Source organism: Canis lupus, chromosome 3, assembly GCF_011100685.1.
Source record: "Canis lupus familiaris isolate Mischka breed German Shepherd chromosome 3, alternate assembly UU_Cfam_GSD_1.0, whole genome shotgun sequence".
Classification (NCBI taxonomy): Eukaryota; Metazoa; Chordata; class Mammalia; order Carnivora; family Canidae; genus Canis; species Canis lupus.
Window position 1 is genome coordinate 77,154,202 of NC_049224.1, and position 25,766 is coordinate 77,179,967.

Here is a 25,766-nt window from a genome sequence, read left to right on the forward strand (position 1 = left end):
AGAATTTACTACAATGCTTTCTGTATTAATTTTTGATTATTTTAAATAAATTCCTGATTTAGTCATGTTGGTAAATCTTAGCTCTATTAGCTCTATATATCTCATCAATAAGATATTTTGACCTATTTATTTGACCTAGATACTTTGATCTATTTTTTTTTTAAATCTTCTTATAGCTCATACTCAGTTGGATTGTGAAATTGTGGGAAATTAGCTTAAACTTCTTGAGTGAAAAGAAAGACACTAATCCTCTCACCTACCTGCTACATTTAAGAACTTAATCTAATTTAAGGGAATAAAGGAATATTAAAGCAATGCCTCAGTTGTTTTACTATACTTCTGCAGATATGTCATAATTCTTCCCATACATATTTGTAAATTTAAAATAACTTAGACATCTGAAGATAGTTCATAGAGAAGAAAAAAAGTAAAATATTTATATGATTATATATATATGTGTATATATATATATATATATATATATATATAATATTCTCAGAGGAAATAAGCAACATATTTTATGATTGTAAGTGAGCTTAGAACTTAAATTTCAGGAAACTACATCTATTATTTTGAATCACCTTAATAAACATTTACTTACACATCTAGAAAATGTCATTAGAGAGTCAGTTTGTTATTGGTATATCAGATCTCTTTCGGTCAGAAGAGACTGAAAATATAACTCACTCTGGCCTATACAATAATGGGAAATTATTTTTTTTATTTTTATTTTTTAAAGATTTTATTTATTTATGAGAGAGAGAGAGGCAGAGACAAGCAGAGGGAGAAGCAGGCTCCATGCAGGGAGCCCGATGTGGGACTCGATCCCAGGTCTCCAGGATCACGCCCTGGGCCAAAGGCGGCGCCAAACCGCTGAGCCACCCGGGCTGCCCAATAATGGGAAATTATTGACTCAGTTAGCTCAGTAGGCTTGGGTTCCAGAGATTTGTTAGGCATGCTTCTCAGGCAACGTGGTTTATTTAGTTACCTCATGAGAGTAAATCTACCTATGTATCTCAGTGAATCTGCATTTCTAAAGAAAACAGCAGGAGAAAAATAATAAGTATTTTAACCTGTTTATATTTTTAAGAGACTTTATTCTTTGGAAGAACTGGATTTCCCTGAATGAAAGACACAAAAGATAAAAAAAAAAAAAAAGAAAAGAAAAAGAAACGTTAAAAAGAAGAAAAGTAAATCCATAAGGTTATCAATGTTAGTTTCTTCATTATGGAAAGACATGGTAGACTTTTTCCCCACATTGTTGCCATAACTACAGAATCATCTCAATCTACAGACATCAGTATTATGAAAAATGATTAAAAAAAAAGGTGATATTTCTCAGGGAATGATTGTGCTAGTTTGCATTCCCAATGATAGTATATGAGTTCTCCAGGTGCTCATTGGTACTTGATATTGTTAGTTATGATTTCAGCCATTTTAATAGGTATATAGTTAAAGTTATGATTTCATACATTTTAATAGGTATATGTGGTATCACATTGCAGTTTTTATTTGCATTTTACTAATAACTAAGGGAATTTAGTCATTAGCAACTTGAGGTTTATGAAAGAAGTTTTATCTTTTTATGTTTTCATCATGTGTGTCTCTTAACTGGTGAAGTGTCTGTTCGAATCTTATGTCTATTTGATTATTGGATTGTTTATCTTCTTATGACTGTGTTGTAAGAGTTCTGGATAGTAGCCGTTTATCAGATATGCCTTTTACAAATATTTCTCCCACTCTGTGGCTTATCTTTTGATTTTCTGAATAGGTGTTTGAAGAGCAGAATTTTTTTTTTCATTTTGATGTAGTTCAATTTATCAATTTGTTCCTTAATGTTTTGTCCTTACTATTTCCCATCAAAACCAAACAGAAACCCACACAACTCATGCTTCATTTTTAACTATATTTTTGCTTAACAATTTCATTATATCAGGTTTTACTTTTAGGTCCAATCATCTATTTCAATCATCTTAGTTTTTATTTAATATAATGGTAATGTATTGTCTTTCTTCTATTGTCTCTTTTTCAATCTCTCCCCTTACCTCCATTTTTCTATTTTTTGAATAAACATATCCATGCTCATATTTAACCATTACTTGAAAAACCTATGCATTCCCCATTGAATTACCTACACAACTTATCCAAAATCAAATTATGTATATATATGCATGGATCTATTTCTGAAAATCCTATTTTGATTTATGTGTGTGTTTATTCTTATATAAATATTGAAGTGTCTTGATTATTGTAAAAAAAATAAAGGTTTAATTTATTTATGTGAGAGAGAAAGAGAATCTGAGTGGGGGCGGGGGTGGGGAGGGTTGGGGAGAGGGAGATGCAATCTCCCTGCTGAGCAGGGCTTTATTCCAGGACCCTGAAATCATGACCTGAGCTGAAGGCAGATGCTTAACCACTTAACCAATGGAGCCACCCAGAAGCCCCAGTCATTGAAGTTTTAAATAAGTATTGATGTCTGTCAGTCTATCTCCTACTACTTTATTCTTGCTTTTCAAAGTATTTGGGCTATTCCATGAGTTCTGTGTTCTCATATAATTTCCTTAATTAAACTAAAAAAATGAGATACCATAAATTCACATAGAGTTATAAAAATAACAAAAATATCTCATGTACCCTTTATTGGCTTCTCCCAATGGTTACATCTTATATAATTCTATTACCTCACAACTGATGAGTTGACTGACAGGAGTCACCAATATTATTCTGATGTTTGAGTCAGTTTTACATACTGATGTATGGGGGAGGTGGATTGGTGTGGTACTTGTCTTTTTGTCTTTAGTACTATGAGATTTTATCGCTATACAGGAATTTCTGTAATCATCACTGCAATCAAATACAGGCTTATGAGCATCTAGAATTCCTTGTGCTGATCCTTCAGACTAATGTTATTTTCTTACAACAGTTTTATACTTAAATAAAACTTCTGAAGATAGTATAAAGAGTTTTTATATACCTTCCACTCAGTTTCCTCTATAATTAATATCTTACATTAATATGGTAACTTTTAATATATATTGATATATATTGATATATATTACTATTAATTAAAGTTCATACTATGTTCAGATTACCTGAATTTTAACCTAGCAATTTTTTCCTGTCCCAGGATTCTATTAGAATACTACATTTCATTTTTTTTTGTCTCTTTCCTTATTTTTTTTCTTAGCTGTGCCAGTTCTCACACTTTTCTTTGCTTTTGATCACCTTGACATTTTGAGTTCCACTCAGGTACTTTGTCATATGCTCATCCATAGGCATTAGGCTGAAATTTTCTCATGATTTGATTGGGGTTATAAGTCTTAGGAAGAAAGACGACAGATGTTAGATGCCTTTTCCATCAGAATATATCAAGGGTACCTGCAATCAACATAACTTACCATTATTGATGTTGACCTTGATTACATTGCTAAAATAGTATTTGTCAGGTTCTTGGACTATAAAGTTATTCTTCCTCCCCTCAGGCTTCATACTGTATACTTTGGAAGTAAATGAAGAAAGGCATCCCATACTCAAAAAGTAGAAAGTCATACTCCATCTTTTAAAGTCAGGTGATCTACATATGAGTGTTTCTGATCCGCTGGCCTCCAGTCAGTAACATTGAATTTATTACACCAAACTCATTAGCTGTATATAATTCTTAATACTATTAACTTATTTTTTTTTTTAGTCTCAATGTTCTCCTCTCCATTTTTTAATAGTACTACTTGGGTGGAAAAGCCACAAGCTTAATTTGATTTTTGTTGGTGACATGAGTTTTAATGGGACTTTATTCTTACAAGCATTTCAGTACTATTTCCTGTTATTTGGAATTTAGAAGTGGAACATTTTTAAATCTGCAAACTTCTATCTTTAAATGCTATATTTTTTTCTTCCATTTGTCTTTTAAACCACTTAAGCCTTTCATAAGCTCATCTCTTTCTTCTTAAACCTTACTAAATATAGACAGTAGTGATCATACATACACTTCAATGACTCTTTTCCAATCTCTTTTTCTATAGTCATAGGCTCAAAGGGCATACATTCTACCTTTTCAGATTTCAGGATTAAGTAACAGATTTCTAGCTTGAGGACCTGGGTACCTCACAATGCCCTTTATTATGTGAAGGAGCACAGGAGTTGGATCACCTGTTACGGGAGTGAAGATGAATTGGATATGTGCATGTTGAATATAAAGTGTCACTGAGATGCTTAGGAAGATCTATGTAAAGGTATTGTATATATGACATCATATACAAAGATATATCTTTGTTGAAGATGTGTAATGTGATGCAGCTATGTTTAGATGCCCTAGAACAATGCATTAAGTTAAGAAGGCAAATGTTTGGGCTCACTCAGAATTATTCTTTTGCTAGGGAAATAAAATAGAAAGGACAGAGTGTCAGACAAATATATATAATAGCTATCAATTTTGTGGTGAGCAAGAATCCAAGATGGACCCCAAGATTCCCACCCCTGGTGTGGCTGTGATTAGGTTGCATTATGTGGCAAAGATTAAGAGGTTTTACAGCTATAACTAAGGCTCTAATCAGCTTGACTCCGAGTTAAAGGTAGATTAACTTGGACAGGATTTAGGCAAGTCCTACTTGCCTAATCTGTTGATCCCTGAAAAAAAAAAAAAAAAGATTTAGGCCTTCCTTGAAGTCAGAGATGCTTTACTAATGTCATTGAAGAAGCAAGCTACTGTGAGTTCTATAGGTCCAAGGAAATGAATTCTGACAAGAGCTTGGAGGATGACCAGGCTTCTGATGAGGTCACAGTACTGGTGAAAACTTTGTAGCCTTAGGACAATCTGAGTAGAGGAGCCAAGCACCCCATGGACACCATAAGATAATAAAGGTGTTAAGGTGTTTTGTCTTTAAGCCTCTAAGTTTGTGGTCACTTATACAACAATAGAAAATGAAAGGAGCTTTGTCGGTGTTATTATACGTTTAAACTTTGAGTTTCAGTTGAATAAGGAAGAAAGGAAAGACAGGAGCCTGCTGACAAAATGTAGCTGAAGGAATTAATGTACTGTTGGTTCTGATGAGGTTGAAAAAGCATTTACGTAAGCACACAAATTGAGAACATCATGGTCAAAACATTGAAATTTTTATGGTGTGGATTTCTGTAATTAACATTGACTTGTATGAACATCATTGTGCGCAAGGAATTAGATGATACTGAATATCCAAGCACAAAGTAGCTGGGTTCTTTCTAGGATCTCAAAAAGCTGAAATTAAGGAACCCAGGGTCCTCATCTAAGCACATAAGGGGCTGGAAGTATTTAGTTTCCTATAGGTGTGAGAGTGAGGTCCCTATTTTCATGCTAGCTGTTGGTTGGGGACCGCTTTCACCTTCTAAAGGTTGCTCTAGGGATGCCCAGGTGGCTCAGTGGTTGAAAGTCTGCCTTTGGCTCAAGCATGATCCTGGGGTCCGGGATTGAGTTCCACATCGGGCCCCTTGCAGGGAGTCTGCTTCTCCCTCTGCCTATGTCTCTGCCTCTCTCATGAATAAAAAAAAAAAAATTTAAAGAAAATAAAAAAAAATAAAGATTGCCCCCAGTTCTTCAGCATGTAGCTCTCATAGGCAGTTCACGGCACAGCTTTTTGTTTTTTTTTTCTGTGCCAGTGGGATCCTGTCTTTCTGACTTCTCTCACCATTCAGTTCCAACAATCTTCTTTAGCATCATGTAATCAAAGCAATGACTATTCCATCACCATTTACCACATAACATAAACTAATCTAAAGAACCACTATGACATCATAGTTAGGTTCCCTGAGCACTCAAGTGCTGGGGTTATGCAAAGGTACATGCCAGGGAGCAGGATTGTTCTGGGCCATTTTAGTAATTTTGTCTGTGATAGTGACTATCAGAGGTTAGAAAACCGAAAAAAGGTTAGAAAATTAATTAAAAAATTCTAAAAATAAATTTCTAAAAATAAATTATCTTTATAATTTATGTTTATAATAATTATAAATTATAATGATAAATTAATAAAAAATTACTAGAATAAAATTTGCAACAAAATTCTTGAAGTTTTGATACCATTTGGTTAGTAATTCCATATTTTAAAATTTATTCTGAAGAAATAACCTGATATGTTACTTATTGAAGTGTTTTATGAAATAAAAACAAGATCAGTAAATCAACTATTTAAGGAAATATGACTGATTATATAGATTTTCACACAATAATCATAATCATGTGTTCAATATTTTAAATTATAAGCAAATTCTAACTGATAAAAAATGAGTGTAAGCAATATGTGTGTTATACAAAGGAAAATGCTAGTAAATGACCTTGTTCTATAAGGTCAGATGAATTGACAAATGGCCATTTGTTTAAATATTCTGGCTATTTTCTAAATTTAAAAATTTAAAAATAATATATTATAATGTTACTTGGTTAGGCTGTTTTAATAAGATAATTTGGGTGCATTGCACAAAATATAACTAATACATACTATCTTTCTAGATAAATATAAAATACAATTTGCTTAGAAATTATTTTTTGAAAAATACAAGATATTGTCTTTTCACATTGTATAATACACAAACTCTGAAATCCAAATTGCCACAAATAAAAATTTAAGTTGTGGAGTAAAATAAAGGCAAATTTTTGGAAAGTCATTATCAAGACCTTACTAACAATTAGGGAAAACTGTCAATATCATATCCTTCATGAATGCCTTCATGTTATCCAGGTTATAAAGATTAATATTAGCAAATAGATTTTTGCATGAAATACATTGTCTACATTGTATATTTGTCTATATTATCTGTATTATAAGAATCATCTTAATACACAGATTTCTTTATCAGAGGATCATCCTGTTGACTTACACTCTAAGTATAAAAACTCTTTTGAAATTTAAAACATTATTTTGTTTTTGGTATAAGGAATTAATTCATTCTAAATCAGTGCCTCAATTAAGAACATTTATGTATGAAAAAAACAGAAACTCTATTCAGTTTTTGGCTTTGTTGGATTTCTGAAATAATAACATATAGTATTAATATAGACTTAAAATTCAGTTTTTGACTTTGGTTATTAGGTATATTTTGAGTTTATGTTGACCAGATGGATTATAATACTCATTAAACTGCTGAACAACCACAACAAAAAAATAGGAATATATCTTCATGATAATGCTTTGTAGCATGCCCAGCATCTGCATTTCTAATTTGTCTTAATTATGTACATATACAATTTGGTCAATGTTTTGCATTTCAAAAATCCTTTCTAATTTAAATGTATCTGATAGTTCATATGAGTAATTATGTAATTAAATGAGACAATCATTGTCTAATTGGCATATTTCAGTTTCTACTGTGATGTGACAATTAAGTAGAATCCATTGTAGAACATAATATCTCCAACAGAGAATTTAGGGACTATCAAGTAAGCACAGTGGTTTTGAAGCAGCATATCCTAAGGTTCATTTGCTAAAATGACTTACACCAAGTGGGGTGAGCTCAAATGCATAAGTTGCACTTAAACTAAAGCATATATCATCAATGGCAGTACTCTGTTAAATTGTAGGTTCAATGTCTTCCTGTCTTATACAAACAAATGTAATGGAATTAGGGTGTTGGGATGATATTCAGTCCATCACATTTATATTTAATGAATCAAGAGCACTGCACTAATTTCTGAAGTACCTGAGAAGCACTGCAAAATATTATGTTAATCTTTTATAAAGTGTTCAATTTGGTGATCTGATGATTTCTGTCTATCTATCTATCTATCTATCTATCTATCTATCATCTATCATCATTACTATCTACCTACTTATTTGCCTATCTATGTATCTATCATCTATCTATACTTTGGTCTATATATGGCAGTTTATGATAAACTGTCAGGGTAACTAAAAGAGGATATTAGTGGTATTAGATTTTGGATAAGGTTGTCATATGTTTTTCTCTCTTAAGATAAGGTCATTTAGATATCTACTTAAACCAGTACAAAATATCAAATTTACAAGTATAAAGTCAAAGACCTTTATAATTTAATATAAAAGTAAAGTCTTGAGGCACCTGGCCGTGTAGTTGGTTGAGCCCCTGACTCTTGGTTTTGATTCAGGTCGTGATACCAGAGTCGAGAGTGGAATCTACTTCAAATTCTTTCTCCATCTCCCTCTGCCCCTCCCCCTATGCATTCTCTCTCTCTCTCTCTCTCTCTCTCTCTCTGTCTGTCTTTCTTTCTAAAATAAATAAATAAATAAATCTTTTTTAAAAAAGGAAAGTCATACTATTATTGTAGCATGAGACAGGATTTCCTACCTTTTTCAGGCTGAATGATATTCTATCATATGTGTATACCACATTTTGTGCTAAGTGTAATAAATCAGACTCAGAAAGACAAACACCATAGGATTTCACTTATATGTAGTATCTAAATTAATCAAATTCACAGAAACAGAAAGACTGGTGGTCACTGGGGACTGGAGTAGGGGGTGAGGAAGGAATGTTATTTAATAGGTGTAGTGTTTCAGTGGTGCGAAATAGAAAATTTCTAGAATTGGGTTTCACAACAATGTGACTATATTAACGCTACTAAACTATATGTTTTAAGGTGGCGAGGAAGATAAATTTTGTTATATCTTTTTTAAGACAATAAATAAATACAAGTAAAGACTTACTAAATTTTCCTGGAAGCCTAAAGATTTTAATATGTATTCCACTAAAGATAATCATATTTGAGCATCTGAATTCAAAAAATGCATCTATTGTCAGGGTTTAGTGTCAGATTTTGGAAATTATTAAAATGTTTTTCTTTCCTCTATAAGTTTCACTTTTCTTTTGCTTTTCAAGGTATAATACCTTCATTTTTGTTACATTTTATCAGGGCAATTTGGGCAACATTTTCTCATTTGAACTACATGGATAGTTTCAGAAGTCTTCTTGATAAATTGGTCCAAATTTAATTTCATACAAGTATGTTATCTTATTAGGACCACACACTCATCTTTGATGTTACTGTGGTTGCTTCCCTTTTATTTTTAACACACTGATTTTTTTCCCAAAAATATTTTATAAATATTTTGATTTATATAATTGATGCCTTCATGTATGAAAACTGAACTTCAATTTGAAATTCTGTTTCTTTATCCTTACATTTTATTTTATTTTTTATTTTTTATTTTTTTAATTTTTATTTATTTATGATAGTCACACAGAGAGAGAGAGGCAGAGACATAGACAGAGGGAGAAGCAGGCTCCATGCACCAGGAGCCTGATGTGGGATTTGATCCCAGGTCTCCCGGATCGCACCCTGGGCCAAAGGCAGGCGCCAAGCCGCTGCGCCACCCAGGGATCCCTATCCTTACATTTAAGATTATAATAGCATGACTTCATTCAGATTGATAGTGATTATTTATGTCTAGCATTATGACCTGATTCTAATGAATTTGCAACTATTAGTGTAAAAACAAAACATGTGAATTTTTTAATTCCAGTGCCAGCAAGTCTCAATCTGTACTCTTGGACTGGATCCTAGTAATTTAGATATGGAAAATTTGGGATGCCATTGATTTAACAACGATGTTCTGAGAAATTCTGACCTACTCATACATAGGTATCAAAAAATCATAAAACTATAATCAGCATTGACCTATTTATGAACACAGCATGGTATAAATTAAGCATTCAATAAAAAATGCATTATTCTCAGTTAATCTAGATCTTCTTTAAATTGAGAATAAGAAAACATAAGTTCCCTTAAATAGATATCTCATCTGTAGTTTCCACCCCAACCCTTCTGTCGAGACCCTCTCCTGCTAATTCACAGGCAACTATGCAACCAGACACAAGATAGACTCTAAGAACCTTTCTAGATACAGACCATGTGACTTAGAAAACCATAAACCTAGGATGAGGAAACAGTTAAGAAAATTCATACCCTAGAAATCATCCACTTATAGTAAAACTGCAGAGCTTCTTTCACAAAGAAAAAAAAAAAAAAAACAGCTTCTTTCACAAAGAAAAAAAAAATAGCATAAATACTTTAAGAGTGTCCTGGGAGAAGTACCATCAAGGGATGAATTAATTTGATGTACTCTGAAATCTTTTTAATATTTTTGGCTCTCTACATACCTGGATTCTACATTTAATTTTTACTATATAAATCCAAATCCTAGCTCAAAAATTATTTCATCCAAGACACTTTTAGGTATTTATGCTATTTTTCTCCTCGTTTATGCTTTTCCAGCAAGCCAATCCTATTACTATATCTCTAAGTTGAAGGGTAGTATCCATATTTCTTGACTCTCCCTCCCTCTCTCCCCCATCTTCCTTCCCTTCCTTCCTCTATCAGTACTCCCTCTTGCTCTCTGTATTTACATTATATTTGAAATTAAGAAACCTAAAGTCTACTGTCAGCCTGGCAACCTTCTAGAATACCAGGTCTTGCTTTATTTATATTTCTTTCTTGCTAGTTCATTTCTTAAATCTTTTTAACTCATTGTTGGAGAAGCCACAGCAAATTTTAGGACTATTTTGGGGAAATCCTATCAAAATTTATTTTACTTTCTAATTATAAAAATCCTTGTCAGAGTGCCTTCTGGCTCTATACTATACACATTTCATTCTATTCCATACCTACATTTATCTGGTGCTGGTCATCAAGGGATATGTTTTTATTGTGACACATGACCTGTCCTGTAACAACGAGGGGGTACCAGCAGTATGGGTCAGGAGTATTCCTGGAAGTCATATCTACCTCAGACACTGAGATGAGATGTAAATGTTGACAGAGAGGCAACTATACACCTCATAAACCTATCCAAGATACAGACATGAATTGAATTCTCAACTCAACTTCCTGTTAACTAGATCCCCAAAATGCCCTCAGCACTTCTAATGCAATTAGCACAATGGTAAATGAGGGGGGGAAAGGTTAATTTGGAGTGTTGCTTTAATCAATTGCAATACAAAAATCTTGAATATGCCTATTTTACACAAAAGTATGGCCAGGTAAACACATTGCAAGGGTCCCTCCAAGGTGTTTGGAAGGCATCCAAAAAGTGAGAAGCCCTATACTTAAGCTTCTTTAGCTTCATGGTAAATCTACCTCTGGCTCTGAGTATAAAAGATCTGTGGTATATTAAGAATTTTCTGCTTTTCTCCTTATAGCAGAACTCTACCTTCACATTTACCCATTCAGGCAATGAATGACAGAAACTGAAAGGGGTGAGAGGGAGAAGGGGAGAGAGAGAGTGAGAAACCAAGATAGATCATTCTAGACCTTGAATCCAAGGGCCCCTGGAACAAATTCTACCTAGGCACTTCTATTTTGGTCAGGTGAACCAAAAAATTTCCTTCTATAGTCACCTTCATATTTTGCTTAGGTTTCTACAACTAGCTCTTGTAAAAACTGTAACACAGTATAGACTCAAAATTCCCAAATGTAAATTACTTTAGAGGTAACACACTCAACAGACAGAAACTATGTTCTATTGGCTGCTAGCATTATGTGTAAGCTCCTGGCTAAACTGTAATCTTGCCAAGAGAAGGTTTTGACCTTCTGCTTAAAAATTTAAATGAAAGACAGTACTGCTTCTCTTGGGGGGAGGGGGAGGGCTGATGTGCCTGCCCACTTCCTCGACTGCTGAACTGCCACCAGACATATTTTCTAGATTCAGTTGATTCACAATAAATGATGTAATTCTATTCAATTTTTGTTTATGCAAGTGTTTTTAGACATTACCTCCATTAAGATATTCAGGACTACCGGATGAGAGTTACCTAGAATTTTCTTGTTAGCAATTTGATAATTCTGTGGGCATAAACAGCTTCCTTTAGGCTCACATGGGTTAATATGAGGGCAAATGGTAAGAACAAGAAAGAACATGCAATGGGCCTATTTTGTGACTCTAAGCAAAAACTCTTGGAAGCCATAGCACTTGACAATCATAAAGTAATGTTTAATATTATGACTAAATTCTGAAATATACAGCATTTATTTTATTAGAAAAAGCATTCCAAGGCCCTAATCCTAAAATTAGCCACACATAACTTTTGTTGTACATGCTACAGTTTGTATCATAATGCGTATCACATTACTTTTACTGAAGAGGGCTCATACATGCATATTAGTATATAATCTGCCTTTCACTAAATTATGTATCTTTAATATTTTGTACTTCATTAAAATTATCCTACTGTATCCCTTCATATTTTGTGCTTTTTGTACTAATTTTTAGATATTTTATGTTACGTTAAAAAAAAAAGCAAAAAACAAAACAAAACAAAAAAACAGAAAACCCAAGTGCCTTTTTGGCACAGGAGGCAGAGTATCAGTCTCAGAATATGAAAAAATAGAAAATCTCATTATCAAAGTTCCACTACAGATACAATTCCTTCTAACATTTGGTATATTTCCTTCTAGAGATGTCAATGCATGTTCACGCATGTTATATTGCACACATGTATTGCAAAATTTGGATCACCTTGCACATAGTGTTTTGTCCTTTTTTTTGCTCTAATAGTATTACAGTCTAAACATATTCCTATACCAACACATCTACATTAACAGGTTCATTTCAGTGGGTAATATTTCATTCTCCAAATGCTATAATTTCTTCAATTTGCTGCCTTAAATGATCATTTAAGTTGCTGTACATTTTGCTACTATAAACAGTGCTATAATGAACATCCAGGTAACTCTTATCTTTGTGCTTAGATTTATCTAAGTGTAAATTCTGGATCAAATTTTGTGAAAAATTAGGGTACCTGGGTGGCTCAGTGGTTGAGCATCTGTCTTCGGCTCAGGTCATGATCCCAGAGTCCTGAGATCCAGTCCCGCATCTGGCTCCCTGCAAGAAGCCTGTTTCTCCCTCTACCTTTTTCTCTGCCTCTCTCTGTGTGTCTCTCATGAATAAATAAATAAAATATTTTTAAAAAATCTGTGAAAAATTATGTTTGGCTTGATTGCAAATTTTATTTGAAACCAACTTTGTCTTTTCCTTCCTTCTTCTTATTAAAGTATTTTGTTTAAAGGCTCTTGGATGCCTTAGTTGGTTGAACCTCTGGCTCTAGATTTCAGCTCAGGTCATGATCTCAGGGTCCTAGTGATATGGGAGAGCTTGGTTGTTGTCTCACAGAGTCGAAGAATGAATCTCGCAGATGACAGAGAGTGAGCAAAGCGATAGAAATTTATTAAGCAGAGATACAGAGAAAGCTCTCAAAAGTGGGAAGGGTCCCAACAGGGTTGCAAGTGAGGGCCTTTAATGTCTGCCTTTTATAGGAAACTGACCAGGGAAATTGGTAAATTTCTTATCAATATCAGGGTGGATATTTAGAACAAACATTGTGGACTTATAATTATCATAATAATAAACAAGACTTTTTTTTTTTTTTGTTTGTTTTGTAAATATCATGAGCCCAAACAAGGTGTTCCCTTCTCTCTGGTTAATATCTCCTCCATAATATTTCTCTACATCTGGGATTTCTGTGATTACCTAGTGGCCATTAAAGGGTGATACTCCCTAACATTGTGGAGCTAGAGAGCCAGGTTTATTTGTTTCTGTTTTTACTATCTTATCTCTGTTTTCTTGGGATGCGTAGGAACCTGACTCTGGGGCCTTTCAGTGTCCTTGGGGTTTATGGGTGCCCAGATCCTGGAAGCCTAACTCCAGGCCTTTCCCTTATCTTTCCCTGCCTAGCTCTATCTGCCCCTAACTTGTTCCTACATCATTAGCATAGAGCCCTGCATCAGGCTCTGTGTTTAGTGGGGAATCTACTTGAGGCTTCTCTCTCTCCCTCTCTTTCTGCCTTTCCCCCCACTTGCACATGTACCCTCTCTCTAACTCAAATAAATAAATCTTTAAAAATAAAAAAAATAAAGTATCTTGTTTTGAAGATTTTATAGAGCTTTGTCTTTTTCCCATAATATTTGAATGACTCTTAAAAGTTAGATCTTCATCTAAAGCTGATGTCAACACTGAAAGCAACATTGAAAGAATATTAGACTCCATGTCACTTAAATGTCATGAGTTTGTTTTTTTTTATTATTAGTTTTAAATTTTTTTAAATTTTCTACTCTTATTTTTGTCCCAAATACATGCATAGAAACACATTTCTAATCATATCAGTTGAGGCATCCTCCTTCCAATTCAGTAACTTCAACAATAGAAGAGTGTATATTTTTACTTTGGTTGATATATACTATTTATATATTTTTTCACATACTGCTGGTATAATATCATATTATATATAGTAACTATATATACACTATAAATTTATTTTATATTTATTATAATACTATAAAATTAGTAAAAACATATTTACTAAATATATATATGTGTGTATATGTATATGTATATATATATATATGTATATATAAATAAATACACTTTCCAACATCACCACTATTGGTAGTAGGTTCTTAGCAAAATGTTCCTTAGTCACCATAATCTCTTCATTCATAGTAATAACATACTTATCTATATATGACCACTCAGAATAAGAACAGTATTTTCCAGTATCTTTTTGGGGACCTAATCAATTGCAAGTTTAAATTGTGACAAGAAGGATGTCAATGGAAACTATAAATCTAAACTCTAGGAAGTATCTTAGCAAGAGTCAGCCTTTCTTTCTGGTTAGTCTTCTTGTCAACATCAGTTGAGTTTCAGTAACTGAAAAAAAATTTTTTGAGGCACTTATGAATGGAGGCTGCACACAAAGGCGAAATGACAAAGAATGTGAGTCCCTGACACTGCAGACCCACACACAAGCTCTGGACCATTTATCTGGATTTTTACATGGAAGAGAGGTAAACATCTATCTTGGGCTTCTATCAGTTGCAGCCTAAATTAAACATATCCTTACACAGGGAAAATACAAAATGTTTATTTTTAACAGCTAAATTAGACAAGGATTTTTATCATTTTCAAAAACGCATGTATATTTCTGTAAAGTATACATATCTATGTATACTTTTTGAAAGGTATATATATATATTTGTGTGTATGTATGATTTTATTACTTAAAAAATACAGGGGTAAATAATTGCAAAGTTCCCACATAATTTATATTCTAAATAAAGGACATAAAAGATATAAAGACATGATACATATTTATATATAATGCAACTATGAGATGCTAGCATGACTTTAAGGAAAGATATTTTTAATCTATATGGTTGTCATTTTAATATAATAAACTGGTACACAAATGTGACTAAGTACCACAAATAATATAGTTTTGTGTAGACATTAGGTTTTATTTCTATTTTTAGACAATGAAAATACTTTGGTGTTATCACATTCTTTATGCAGAGGTAATATTCAAAAGATTAAAATAAAAATATAGATTTAAGCCTTCCAAACTTTAAAATTATCCTTGAGTTTTTAAAGGGGGCTTTTAAGAACTGACTTGGGAGATGCTGTAGAAACCTTTTGAAACATAAACATTCAGTTTCGTTCTATTTTCTGAGGCAGAAATCTTGCTATAAAAGAATTTCAAATTTACCCCAGTGGACATGTTAGTGAATGTAGAACAAAGACTTTTCTTACCTGCTACTGTTTACTTTGTTATTGCCTATTAAAAATCATTCACTGCTATAATTCCCGGAAATGAGACACCATTTCTATGTTATTAGAAAATTTTCAAGGGCAACTCAATATAGTTAAAATGGAACTTTGCTAAGGGGTTGGCTTTCAGCAAAGTAAAACCTTCTAACTGTCTTATTTAGTAAAAAAAAAGAATAATAATGAGGCCATTTAGAAAATTAGGATTCTATAAATTTCCAAAAAAAAATGAATTTCTGCCCTTGATTATTAAATCATTGCTTATATCTAAAATAGTGTGTACTCACAACATGGCTACTCTTTCCTGTACTGTGATTAGTGGCTGAGAACATCTACTGCCAGACTCCTTTTCTAGCTACCCTGAACTCCAATAAGATGAATGTACTTGTCAAAATTTGCACTTTCACGCTTAAAGATGAATCAAGTCTAGTGATAGTTCAGGGGAAAGATTTTTAAACGTCATTTTTATTGTTACCCTGACCTTCAGATACCAAAATTCTGTTTTGGGGTGTAGTTTTTAAGTTTCTTAGCGTTCTCTACTAAGTTCTTTGTTTTTTTGCTTGTTTTTTCTCAAATAAATCTTTGCTTACTTACCTGTGTTTTTCCTGACAACCACTCCTTTCCCTGGTTGTATCCTGTGATTTTTAATTCTGATTTGCCTGAATTACTAGGACTCCTAGTTCTTTCAACAACCATTCCCTGGTTTTGATCTTTCCTTCCTGGGCAGTTACTACTCAGATTCTGATATTAAACACAGGATACTTTAGGAATTCTCATTTTTCTTTTTAAGTGAGGAGTATTTTAGATATATCAATTCTGGCTCCTGGTTCCACACTTTAATTAATGTCCAATTTTCCTTAGACAATATTTTAGCATATTCTTAAAAATAACTAAGAAATGGTCTCTAATCTTAAAACTATAAGAATGGATTAATCTATATGAACAGATTAGGCCTGAGGAAAGGAAGAAATGTGTAGATTATTTCAGTAAAAAGATTAGCACTTATATAATAACACACTAATTCACAGACAACAGAATTCTTAAAATTTTAAAAGACTGATCATACTCCATATCAAGGAAATGCAGCAATTAGAATTTTCATACAATTCCTTTAGTAGTGTCAATTAACACTATTGTTTTGGAGCATCTCTGAGTAATAGATACTAAAGTTGACCCTATACATAGCATGTGTCCCAGAATAACCACTCTTAGTATATACCCAATAATATATCCAGATATAGTCATGAAAATATATGTGTAAGAATGTTTATAGAAGTACTGGTAATGTCCAAAAACTGAGAAACAACCCAAATGTCCAACAATAGCCTAATGAAAAACAACTTCTGGTACATTTACACAATAGAATAATATGCAACATGAAAATGAATGAAAACTATTATAACACAAAGGGATAATGAATGCCACAAATATAATATTGAGAAATAGAAGCCAGATATTAAAGACCAAAAACTAATATAGGCATTATAAAATCAAAATAACAGGGGATCCCAGGGTGGTGCAGCGGTTTGGTGCCTGCCTTTGGCCCACGGTGCGATCCTGGAGACCCGGGATCAAATCCCATGTCGGGCTCCCGGTGCATGGAGCCTGCTTCTCCCTCTGCCTGTGTCTCTGGCTCTCTCTGTCTCTCTCTGTGACTACCATAAATAAATAAAAATTAAAAAAAAATAAAATAAAAAATAAAATCAAAATAACTTCTCTCTTTGGAGGAGAAGTTAGTGGTTGCGAAAAGAACAAAAAGCAGCTTATAGGATGTTGGTAATGCTTGGTTTCCAGATCTGGAGATGATTTATGGTTGTGTTGATTCATACTTGTTTTGCAGTAATTGATCAACATATACACTTATGATTATGAATTTTTCTGCATTACATTTTACTTCTAAAAAGTTTAAAGAAAAAATCAAATCAATGTCAGATGATTTACATACATCTAAATGTCTCTTTGCCACAAGTCTTCAGATATAATTATCATTAACCACTGAACAAGGCATGGGGCTTTCCAGAAATACTTTCTTGATAAGTTTTAGTACTTGGAGTACTATTATACTTTGCTAAGCCAGAGAAGTTGGGCTATTTACATCTATGTAGTCTAGAGCAATGAAGGGTTTATAGAAATTCACCCTCCTGAACTGCAGATTTAAATTCATAGCCTCTACAAAGGAATACAAACTCTCTATTCCTACCTCATAAGCCATCAACCAGAGCAACCAATACATTATTTCTGAAGTGCATCTTATATTGTTCTGGCTGTCTAAGCCTTTCAGTGTGTATTTATTGAGTACCTACCATATCTAAGTCACTCTACTCATCTTTCAGAAATTATATACACAAGGTAAAGCAAAATGACTCTTATGTAGTGTAGAGAAAATGAGAAACAAAATAATAACCTTATTTCATATATGTATTTTGTAAATAAGTTCCTTCTTGGTTTTGAGCAGATTTATAACAATGATGAAAGGGAAGGTGCATTTGCATAGGAAGAATAAAGAAGATACAATAATCAGATACACATTAAAACTATGATGAACTATATTTTTGTTAACTAGTTCCAATTATAATTAATGAATAATTGGTATTACAAGACATCTAAAATAAATAACTCAAATTACTTAATGGATTTTTTTCTTTAATGATCACAAGACAACTGACAGCTGGCCACATATCTAAAATCTTATTGCAGGTGTTTACAAAAGTATTTATGCATTTCTATGTGGTGGGTATATTGAACTAATGTAACTAATGGCAATAAATGATTTTGATATTTTAAATAGTTATACTAATAATAGTACTTATACACCCTCATGGGTGTGTTCTTCCTCAAACTTGATCCTGAGAGTTCTCACAAATCAATAAAACACTGTGATTTACACATACCAAAGCCTCAGAGAAACATCTGTTTAATTAAACTTTCTTTCCTATAGAAATATTTGGCCTTGAAACAGAAAGTTAAATAATAAAGGCCATAAAGGAGAAACCCATAGTTAATATCATCCTCAATGGGGAAAAAGTTGAGTTTTTCCTGTAAGGTCAGGAACAAGACAAGGATATCCATTTGCAACACTGTTATTTAACAGTAATGGAAGTCCTAGCCTCAGCAATCAGACAACAAAAGGAAAAAAAAAAAAGTATCCAAATAACCATGGAAGAAGTAAAACTTTCACTATTTGCAGATGACATGGTACTTTATATAGAAAACCGAAAAGACTCCACCAAAAAATTTCTAGAACTGATACATAAATTCAATAAAATTGCAAGATACAAAATCAATGTACAGAAATCTGTTACATTTCTATACATCAATAACAAAGTAGCAGAAAGAAAAATCAATGAATCAATCCCATTTACAATAGCACCAAAAACCATAAAAGAACTAGGAATAAACCTAAACTAAGAGGTAAAAGATCTGTATTCTGAAAACTAAAGAACACTGATGAAAGAAATTGGAGGTGACAGAAAAAATGGAAAAATATTCCACGATCATGGATCAGAGGAACAAATATTGTTAAAATGTCTATATTACTTACGGCAGTCTATGCGTTTAATGTAATCCCTATCAAAATACCACCAGAATTTTTCACAGAAATAGAAGAATCCTAAAATTTGTATAGAACCACAAAGGATCCCAAACATCAAAGCAATTTTGAAAAAGAAAAGGACAGCTGGAAGCATCACAAGTCCTGACTTCAAGTTATATTATAAGGCTATAGTGATCAAGACAGTATGGTACAAAAGCAGACACAGATAAATGGAAAAGAATAGAAAACTCAGAAGTAAACTCACAACTATTTGATCAATTAATCTTCCACAAAGCAGGAAAGAAATTCCAGTGGGAAAAAGAAAGTCTTTTTAACAAATGATGTTGGGAAAACTGGATAGCAACATGCAAAAGAATGAAACTGGGCCATTTTCTTACACCATTCACGAAAATAAATTCAAAATGGATTAAAGATCTGAAAACATGAAAATCCTAGAGGAGTCACAGGCAATAACCTCACTGACATCAGTCATAGCAACTTCTTCCTACTTATGTCTCCTGAAGCAAGGGAACAAAAGCAAAGATGCAGTATTGATACTTCATCAAGATAAAAAGCTTTTTCCACAATGAAGGAAACAACAAAACTAAAAGGCAACCTCAAATGACATATCTGATAAAGCATTAGTATCTAAAATAAGTAAAGAACGGGTTAAACTCAAAACCCCCAAAAACAAATAATACAATTTAAAATAGGCAGAACACATGAAAAGATGCTCAACATCACTGATCTTGAAGGAAATACAAATCAAATCTACAATGAGTTATCATCCCATATCTGTCAGAATGGCTTAGATTAATGACACAGAAAACAACAGATGTTGGTGAGGATGTGGAGAAAGGGGAACCCTGTGACACTGTTGGTGGGAATGCAAACTCTGCAGCCACTCTGAAAAGCAGTATGGAGGTTCCTCAAAAAAAAAAAAAAAAAATCAAAATTAGAACTACTCTATGACTCAGCAATTCACTACTAAGAATTTACCTAAAGGATACAAAAATATTGATTCAAAGGGATGTATATACCCTTATGTTTATAGTGACATTATCAACCATAGCCAAATCATACAAAGAGCCTAAGTGTCCATGGATTGATGAATGGATAATGAAGAGGTGGTATATCCACATGCTAGAATATTACTTAGCCATCAAAAAGAATAAAATTTTGCTGTTTGCAAAGACATGGATGGAGCTAGAGAGTATTATGCTAAGCAAAATAAGTCAGACAACACCATATGATTTCACTCATATGTGGAATTTGAGAAAAAAAAACAAAAAATATAAGGGGGAAAAAGGGGAGGCAAATCAAGAAATAAACTCATAACTATGGAAAATAAACTGATGGTTACCAAAGGGGCTATAGGTGTAGGAGTGAGTTAAATAAGTGATGGGGATTAAGGAGGGAATTTTTGATGAGCAACAGATGTTGTATGGAAGTGTTGAATCACTACATTCTACATATGAACCTAATATTACACTATATATTAACTAACAAGAATTTAAATAACAACTCAGAAGAAAAAAAAACATTGCCCAGTCTGGATATTCTATACAGAACATAAGAGGTTTAAAGTGGGCAATCACTATTCCTCATAGTTTCCACAAAAAAAAAAAAAAAAAAAAAAAAAAAAAGTGAACCCTATAGTGATGTGAACAGATTCTTAAGAGGAATCAGAAACCTGTATTTGATATACAGCATTCTTTCAAAATGTAGGCTAATAATTAAAAATAGCCATAGTAAGAAATACAAACACAAACCCATTATGAATCAAACAAAATGTATCTGTGAAAAAAAAATCATACTAGAATATGTAAACTTCCAAAATAACTTTGAGATTTGTCTAAAAACATGAAATAATTAGGCAATGAACATTTCCTAAGACAGTTGGTAATAGAGTTCAAAACTAAATAGAAAATCTATAACATGTAAAAAGTAGAATTTCCGGATAATACTTAAAGGAACTGTGAATATACTTCAGCTTTTGGAAAAGAAAAGTCCAAGAGGCACAATTTGGGGACCCTCATTGGAGTTGAGTCTGAGTGGGCTGTGGTCAGAAACTGAAAGAATGAGATAAAATGGATCAAGTTGAGGGCCCTCTGTCTCTGCAGTGTGTTCACGATGAAGCAGATGGAGCGTGTAAGGCCACGGATAGGAACAGATAACAGAAAAAAAGAGCTGCTGGGAAGAGAAAGACTAACATGAAAATGATTGGCAAGGAGAAAAAAGAAAGTGACAGATAAAACTTAACAATTTCTTCTGTTTCACAGTTCACTCTTATTCTATCTCACTCATTATTAAGACTCCTAACCCTGCATTTTCTTAGTGTCACAGTGCCATACCCTCAGGTCAACATTTTCCCCACACTGCTCAGATTATTGCCTGGGTATTAACATTATTATTTTAAAATCAGGAGTTCTGAGTTGATAGATGGTACAGTCTGAGCTTTGTGTTCGCCCAGTACACCTGCAAAGGTCGTGCCAGCCAGGGTCTGAGATGAAGGGAGCAGTACACTCTATAGCGGGATGAGTAATGTCAGAGCAATGACACTACATATGCAGTGGGTCAGAAGACAGTCTACAAGGTTGATTGAAGCCAGAGATCTTTTCTCAGTGAACATGAGAGCTGGAGATGTACAGTGAATCAAGGTCAGAAATCCATCAGCAGATTAGCGGAGGTCCAAGAGGGGTAATCCAGTGTCTTAAGGACCCCTCGGTGACGAAAGGACAGGCGTTGCCTTCTCAGACGGGAAGCAGTGTCATTCAATTTGACTTGTTCAATAAATTCTGTGTTTTTCTATTTGGGAAAACTACACTTTTGGGGAAATTGCTCATGTTTTATTTTGTTTTCTGGACACTTTCTTTTTACAAATGAGCTCTTTTTTTTTTCTTTTAAAAGTTCTAATCAATTCTATTTTGAACCGATAGAGAAGTTATTTAAAACTGGTAGATATTACATATTAAATTGGTCTCCTAAAAAATATAGCTGGATCATAAGGATCATATGAAATGAGTATATAAATGAATAAATTAATTTTTCAAAGATAGCCTAATAAATGACACCAATAAATACTCAACTTTAAAACATTAAATAAATCCATGGCAAGTCTGTTGGGCGCTTAAAAAGGAAATAATTTCACAAAACAAGAAAGTATCTATACCTCCATGGAGGCACGTACAGGTCCCCCGCTTCACTGTTTTGACAAGGTCTATCTACTACTGCAATTTCCCCTTAAAAACCTAGTCTCTGACGACTCTTCTAGAGTTCTGTCTTTTCTTTTTTTCATTAATTCTATATTATTTGTATCATTTCAGTTTCTTCCTCTCACTTTTTTTCCCCTCTCAACCTATAAGCTTCATATCTTGCCCTTTAAAAACAATTAACAAAATAAAAATTAAAAAAAAATTCCTGGACCTTGTATCTTCCTTACTTACCATCAGATTTCTTTTCCCACTTCCAAATGAAGAAGTCTGTACCTGCAGTCAACACACTTTTTTCAGTAAAGAACCAGATAGAAATGTTTAAGGCTTTGTGACACACACACCACCATCCTAACTATTCAAACCTTGTGTTGTAACCTGAAAGCAACCATAGACAATGTATAAATGAACAAACCTGGCTTTGTTCCATTAACACTTCTTTAGAAAACTAGGTGATGGGCTGGTTTGACTCACAGGCTCTAGTTTGTCAATGTGTACATACTCATCAAAGTTACTTCCTTCTATCAGTATACACACCCCCACTTGACTGTACTTTCCAACCATTTAAAACTATTTCTGCTACATAAACTAAATGAAGTATGTGCAGTCCTTGTAAATCCAGACCCTCCACTCGATTGTACATTCCCACCTTTGACATTTTCAAAGACACTCATCCAATAATTCTCACTGACTCAGTGAAATCAACCCCCATTGACATTGCAGATCACCTTTACCAAGTTTTACTTTTTTCTATTTTCGGTGTCTTTGAATTGAATTGAATTCTTCATGTAACATTAATTTTTCATCCCTCTGCAGTCTGAATTTAGTCTTCATGTCTCCTTGAAAATATAATCCCTAGGGCCGCTTTTCAGCTGCCATCTTTCAGATCTCAATTTAAATGCCATTTACTTAGAGAAGACTGTCTTAACTTTCGAATATAAATTAGGGAACTCCTGTTGTTCTCTGTCCCCTCTCCTCATTTTTTACTTAGCACTTAACATGATTTAGGGTAATATTTTTTTCTTTTATGATTTTCTTCCTCATGAGACTATAATCTCCGTGATGAAAAAGAATTTGTCTGTATAGTTCACCTGTGTTCATTGTGCGTAGCACATAGTACATCTTCAGTATATATTTACCAAAGGAGTAAATGTCAGCTCCCAAGGATATTTTTAGGTCATAAATTTCTGCCTCATTTGACACCTTTGGTCCTCCTAGATCACCTCTATGGAACTCTCTGTCTCTTTCTAGAACCACAGACTTAAAACCATGAAAATCTGAATTAACGTCTTCCCTGTAAATTTTCTGTCATTTCATACTTTGTATAATTTGTCAACACTGTGATCCATCAGTTTCTTATCTAATCAACCTTTATTGTTATCTATTTCATAATCCTCACATCTGTTTACAAGTTTTTGTGGTTTTATGTCTTGGATATAACTCAATTTCTTCATTACTTATGATGAATATCCTAGTTTAGAATACCATCTTTGGGGTACTTGAGTGGCTCAGTGGTTGAGAGTCTGCCTTTGGCTCAGGTGTGATCCTGGGGTCCTGGGATCGAGTCCCACATCGGGATCCCTGCAAGGAGCCTGCTTCTCCCTCTGCCTATGTCTCTGCCTCTCTCTCTCTCTGTGCCTCTCATGAATAAATAAATAGAATCTTAAATATATATATATATATATTCCGTCTTTCCTCACCTAAACAATCTCCTGATTAGTCTTCTTACCTGCAATCTTTTCTGGAATAAAATCTGATACACAAGTTTCCGCTTTAATGCTCAATGGGTTAAACACTTACTCAACCATTAATTGTAGATAGTGTATATTTTGCTCAATGTTTCTGAGTGTCAGTGCTCTCAGCATTATTATGGGTGGAATATTACCTGTTTCATGGGTTTATAGTTAGGAATACAAGGTAAAAATTACATTATCTTAAATGTATCTTAAAAATTACATTACGTTATCTGTTAAGCAAATAATTTGAGGACATTTCCATCTATTAAATGTTTTCTGAAGAAATAAGAAAAAAGGCACATTTTTTTAAGTAATCTTTTCTAAAAATCCAGGTAAGCCATGCCTAAGGCAAGTAATGCAGACTGATTCATAAAATAAGTTAAAAATAAAGTTCAAAATATTTTTTAATGTTTATTATTTTAAATTTATTTATTTATTTATTTATTTATTTATTTATTTATTTATTTATTATTTACTGACTGACTGACTTATTTATTCATGAAAGACACAGAGAAGCAGAGACATAGGGAGAGGGAGAAGCAGGCTCCCCACGCGGAGCCTGATGTGTGACTCCATCCCAGGACCCAGGGATCATGACCTGAGCCAAAGGCAGACCCTCAACCACTGAGCCACCCAGGTGCCCCAAAGTTCAAAATCTTTTTAGAGAATCTACTTTAACTGATAGACTGATCTCAAACAGTTTTGGGATATTGACATCTATATAATGTGGTAAAAGAAGGTAGTTCAAACTAATTAAGATGAAAACTTACTTCAATGAACAAACAAAATTTATAAATATTTCTAAAACCAACTGTCATTTTTTCCACTTCCTAAAATATTTGGCCAAAAACACTCTCTGACTCTCAGAAAGCATTTTAGATAGCATGAGTCAAAAATATGGCCATGAAGATGAGAAATAATTTGCCCTGGGCACAGCAAACTTGAAACAATAGCCTGAGTCTCAGACATCTCTCTATAGGTGGATTAAGTGCATAGGAACTAAGAAGCTGATCAAGATTTAAGCTCTTTAAATGATAACCTGAGGCATCTGAAAATGTTTAAGTTTCTTTGAGCAGAATCAATTGGAATCATAAGCGGTTAGAAGCACCAGAACAACAGGAATTAGGGAGACACTATTATAGAGAAAAGGTGAATGAAAAGTTGGGAAATTATTGATTGGCTATAGTTTAAATCCTAGTTGGCTATTTGTGATTACTTGTTCTGTGGTTTCAATTTCATATCCTTGAGACATTTTCAGGCTTAGATTTTGGTTTACTTTAGAAGGCTACCAAAGCATCCGAGCCACCTCAGTCTAATAGCCTTCTTGTTTGACTAATTTATGAGAGTTTTTATTATTTTCATTCTTAATTGTTTGTAAGCATGCTATAAGTTGGCAAGAGATTTTGGCTTTATTTTGTGAAAAATGGCACTTGGGAAAAATTATTGACATTACCAATGTAAAATTTTGTTAGACTGAGCTCTATGCTCCTGGAAATACCCAAAGTTAACAAAACAAAACAAACAAACAAAAGCAAAACAAACAAAAAACCTTCCTTTGTTCCAGTAATTGGCTTACTGAAAGGAACTACTCTTTCTCCAAGACTTAAGTAAGAGGTATGGATATTCCCTTTCTTTACATATAACAAGACCAGACACAGACCCTCCAAATTCCCATTCTTTGCCTCAAAGACTAACTGAATTGTTGGTTCCCACTGATTAACTGGGGAGAAAAGTGCCATTAATAGACTTGAGC

At 33.4% G+C, this 25,766-nt stretch overlaps 1 long non-coding RNA gene across 3 annotated transcripts in view; it reads left to right on the forward strand.

The window, feature by feature from the left end:
• The first annotated feature begins 4,128 nt into the window (after window positions 1–4,128).
• Window positions 4,129–25,766, forward strand: part of LOC111095300 — a 45,981-nt gene continuing 24,343 nt past the window's right edge. For 2 of the 3 annotated variants that reach the window (XR_005356423.1, XR_005356421.1), the window contains exon 1: window positions 4,130–4,229. This is a non-coding gene — a long non-coding RNA (uncharacterized LOC111095300). Of the gene's footprint in view, window positions 4,230–25,766 lie in introns of all 3 variants that reach the window. The other variant, XR_005356422.1, reaches the window with a different exon arrangement.